This window comes from Gekko japonicus, unplaced genomic scaffold (assembly GCF_001447785.1).
Source record: "Gekko japonicus isolate JY-2015 unplaced genomic scaffold, Gekko_japonicus_V1.1 scaffold803, whole genome shotgun sequence".
Taxonomy (NCBI): Eukaryota; Metazoa; Chordata; class Lepidosauria; order Squamata; family Gekkonidae; genus Gekko; species Gekko japonicus.
In genome coordinates this window covers 647,496-652,283 of record NW_015167562.1, presented here as the reverse complement: position 1 = coordinate 652,283, position 4,788 = coordinate 647,496, and the positions used below count along the sequence as shown (strand labels likewise).

Sequence of the window (4,788 nt, the reverse complement as noted above, 5' to 3'; positions counted from 1 at the left end):
AGAGGTGTGACTGTGCTTCCAGGTTGTCTCCAGAAGTGATGTCACACCATCGGCCTGCTGGCAATCTTTTTTGTTCATTTAATTTTCTCCTGCTACCACTGTGAGGTTCAGAGCTGGTTGCCAGTAGGGGGGAGGTACCTTCCAGCCCTGCTCAGAGTCCCTGAGTTTGCTCAGAGTCCATGAGTGGAATTTTGACTACTGAACAGCAGAGCCTCCTGCACCATCCCATCTGACATCTTCTCAAGTCATTTTGAAAATCTCAGGTTCTTAAAAACGGTTTTATAAAGTACTGAGACTGATGCGTCGTGGAGTGATTACAGCTCATACTTTATTGGTTACATGGAGAACTTGAGATCCTTAGTCTGGCTCGAGGCCAGCTTTTATCCCCGTGATACGCTATTTACAGTGCCCTCGAGTCCCATAGGTCCCTACTCGGATCCTAGCCCTCTGATAGATGCGGGCTAGGATCCGTTCAGGCTATTGTCTCTAGGAACGAAGCTCAGGCCCTTTGCATGGCCACGTGCGGACCCGACCGCATGCACGGTTGTACTTTGTACACAACAGTTTTGCTGTAAGGCATGGACATATGGTCACAAGATACAGAATCCAAAGCCCCTTTTGGTGTGCATAGCACTTCAGAATAGTAAGAAGCCCTGTCAGTCCCTGCTCCAAGGTGCTTGCAACCTAAAATTCAACACAGGGCAAGTCAACAAAGGAGAGAGAAAGGAGGATGGAGGTGATGGCAAGGGTGATATTCAGCTCAGTGACATGTAGCTTTGTTTATTTACTTCATTTATACCTCACCTTTCTCCCCATATGGAGCCCAGACTGGCTTCAGTATCCTCCATTGTAGGCTGAGTGTGTGTGACTGGCCCATGGTCACCCAGCAAGCTTGCATGGCAGAGTGGGGATTCAAACTGGGGTCTCCCAGATCTAGCCTGGCACTCTAACCACTATACCACACTAGCTTTCATAGTTCTATTATGGGATAAGGTTAAGGAGATATGTCAGGCTTCATAGAAGTGGTGAGTTTTGAGAAGGATGTTGAAAGAAGGGGGGAGCTTCTTCACTTAGGTGTTTTGAGAGGAAGTTTGAGATGTGAGAGACACCAGAGGGAGAAGGGGAGGCAGTCATTTAATAGGAATGGGTGTATTTGAACAGTCAAGAATAGCATAGCTGGAGGAGTAAATATCAAGGGCACAGATGTATTGGGATGAAAGGACAGAGCAGGGGTGGTGTCATGGCTTTGCACTGAAGGATAAGGAATTTGTGCTGGATAATTTCTTCTTTGAGGGAGGTGTATGAAGAGGGAAAGGAAAGGAAATAGAGAGGTCAGTGCAGCTAATTGGGTGCTTCAGGGATGAAGCTGGAAAAATCCAGGGATCCCCAATGTGTTGCCCACAGACACTATGGCTTGTGTTTTCTGGCACCTGCCGTCTTCTCCTGGCTTTGTTCTGCCTCATTGGAGAAGATGCTTGAGAAGATCTTTGTGTCTGCAGGAATCACCCATTCAGAAAAACCTCTCTTCATCGTAGTGAAATGCTTGGCTTAGAGTCTACTAATATTTTGTGACTGGCTTCAGCACCCACCCCCCCCCATAGGTGGCCATTTTTGGTACCACCTGCTCAGTGTTGCCCAAGGGTTCAGCAAATTTGAGGGTCTTTGCTTTAGGGCATCAGTGATAGAGAATATGCGCTCACGTGTAAGTAGCCAGGGAAATGGTAGAAAAGATAAAGAGGATAACCTTAGTATAGGGAAGTCAGTTCTTTTGATCTCTCCACAGGCAATCTGTTGCACAAGAGCATGAATGACAAGGGAAAGCCAGGGTGGCAAAGACACAAATGAGTTAAGAATGGATGAATTAAAGAAGGAATGTGCAGCACTTAACAAGTGAGCAAGCTGGTTCTTTTCCCTACTTTTTGTTTAAAAGGATGCCGAATTCTTAAGGGGTGGCTTGTGTTATATTTTCCATGCCATATGTTGTTTTGTTCCATAACTCCCCCTCCCCAGCTGCTGCTGCTTCTAAATATTTGCCCCATATCTCTCCCCCCAGGATATATATATTAAAAAAAACTTGAAGGAAAGGGTAATTTTAGTGGGAAACAGGTGCCAGGAAAAGGAGTAAACAGCCTCCTTAGAAAGAATTACACATAATCTAATCTTTAGTTTGGACCAGAAGATAATTTTGGGGTAGTTAGACTAGAAGTATTTCTGAAAAGTTCAGGGAAATTGACATTGGCAAACAGTGGGAATGTAAGATACATTGCAGTCAGTCTGCAGAACTATGTGCCTCTTCACTGTCTGTTGCATTAGTGCAGGAATTAGATTAGCATGGATAGGTTACCTAGGGTGTTTCCCCACAGGTTATTTGCCCCGAGTTCGATACTGTTGGGAACTTGGGGGTTTTCTTGGTTTCCCACAGCCGGTTTTCCTGGCTCTTCTTTGATCTTTCTCAAACTTGCTTTTCTCTGACGTTCTGGGAAAGGTATCAGCAAAACCTGTGTCGCTGTTGTTTGGGTGGAAAAGTCTGGATTTTCCTGGTCCTGCCCACTCAGCAGCTGCCACCCCAGTAGCCATTTCATCTCCCTGCTGCAGCAGGTTTTTCATTTTCTTTTAATTGGTGATTTAATAGCTTTATTGAGATATACCTATACCGAAATATGCATCAGGTTCTTTGTATTCCCAACTTTCATTTTTAAAATGTAAGTCTCTGTACTCTTTCCTTGCTGAGATATATGGAATAAAGCATATCTCTGCAACAAAATGCGCCAGAGACTTGCTTTTAAAAACAAAGCAAGCTGGGAACTCAGGGATCCTGAAGCATAATTTAGTGTAGTAGTATATTGATACAAAGCTATTAAATTGCTGATTAAATGAAAAAAACTTCCCAGGGAAACCCTCTGTGCAGAAGCCTTGTTGCTTGCTGTGGCTCCTAGTACAGCACAGCAGCAGCAGGGAAGCTACACAACTGCTATAGAATCCTAGGTTCCAAATGGCCTCGCCTTTTTGGGCAGCCAAGGCAGATTATCTTTTCTGGCTGGTCATTTAATAATAATGCTGGGCTAGCCTCATCCCTTGGTCCTGTTGCCACCAGTGCACCTTGGAATGTGGTTATTTGGCAGAGGGAGACATTTGCAGAAAAGATGAGCATGCTTATATTTGCTGTGCCTACACGTTTAAGGACCCAGAAATTTATATTGGGAAGTTATGTACGCAGAAGCTGTTTTTAAAATACATTTTTCTTTCTCTTTCCTCCCCAGATTATCTGAGATACAGACTTCAAAACAATTGCAAACCAGGATGTAAAGGAAATCTTGAGCCTAAAATTTCTGACACTTTGGAGCCCATTCAAAATTTGAGGCAAATAAAAAGCAAATTTGTGGTAAGCTATATTTTTTCTAATTAAGATTAGATTTCCAATTTAATTTGTATCCTGTAAGAATAAAAGTGCTTGGCAGAAAACTAAGTCAAATGCAATTGTGTAAAAAACTCTTAAATGACTGCTTATGTTATAGTGCAAATAAATGCACAGTGGTCTTCACAGGTTATATGCTACTAGGAATAAGGCCCATTGTGGAAATAAATACATCGAGATCTAGAAAGAGGCTCTGGGTGGGTGCCCTGGCCTTGGGCACTCAGCGTCAATTTGCTGTGGCGACCTCAGCAGGGTACAATGATGCAGAGTCCCATCGTTTTCTCCAGGGGAACTGATCTCTGCCAACTGAAGAACAGTTGTAATTCTGAGTTATCTCCAGCCCTCAAGATTGGCAACAATGGCTCCCCAGGAGGAAATGGCTGGTTTGGAGGGTGGCGTCTATGGCATTGTACCTGAGGGCCTACCCCTACTCAAACCCCACCCTCTCCAGGCTCCACCCCTAAATTTTCTGGAATTTCCCAACCTGGAGGTGGCCCTATCTCCTTTCCAGCCAACCATCAACCTACCTTTATCTGCCCCTCTGACTTCAGCTTTCCATCTTCTCCCCCCTCCCTGTAGTCTCTGCCTAGGAAGAGTATAGTCTTTCTCTGCAGTGGGGACCAAAGCAGCTCACATCATTCTCCTCTCCCCCTTTTGATTTGCACAACAACCCTGTGAGGTAGATTAGGCTGAAAGTCTGTGACTGGTCCAAAATCACCCACTCAGCTTCCACAGCAAGAACCTGGGTCTGGCAGACACTGTTCTGAAGTGCTGACTGCTATGCCACACTGGCTGTGGTATTGCCTGGTATCACAACTGAACTCCACATAACAGATCTCCCCCCCCCCGAGAAAATAATTGCTTTGAAGGGTGGCCTCTATGGCATTCTATTCAGCTGAGGCCTCTCCCCTCCCCAGACTCTGGCTTCTGTAGACTCCACCACAAAAACTCCAGGAATTTCCCAACCTGGAGCTGGCAACCCTAGTCAGGACTGGTCCCAATGAGTTCCCCACAAAGGCCAAAATAGGCCTGGAAAGGGCCTTCCCCATCCCCCACCTTTTTACTGACAGAACCAAGCTTGGTTGCCTAGCAACAGCCACTGAGGGGAATGTGAGCCGCACAGTAGGAGGAGAAGAGAATGGTTTGACAGCCACTGGCCCACCTCAGTAGCCAGCCAGCCATGGAGGAGCCAAGCAGTAGAAGCATTCTTTGTCGACTTCTGGTCTTTGGCGCTTTGAATGATGGGTTCCTCCGAGAGACGTGTGCCATGAATCGGGGATTAGGAGGGAGCGTGATGGTGCACACTCCCCCATGAAGCCCATAGGCAATGGGCTTCTAGCCAGGGGGCTTTGGAGAGCCCTACCTCCAGCCGG

At 45.9% G+C, this 4,788-nt stretch overlaps 1 protein-coding gene across 1 annotated transcript in view; it reads left to right on the top strand.

The window, feature by feature from the left end:
• ZBTB21 (zinc finger and BTB domain containing 21) overlaps positions 1-4,788 on the top strand; it is an 18,101-nt gene that overhangs the window by 7,949 nt on the left and 5,364 nt on the right. Inside the window, exon 2 of the mRNA XM_015413769.1 lies at positions 3,261-3,382. The gene's annotated coding sequence lies outside the window, so the exon portion shown is untranslated. The remainder of the gene's footprint in view (positions 1-3,260; positions 3,383-4,788) is intronic.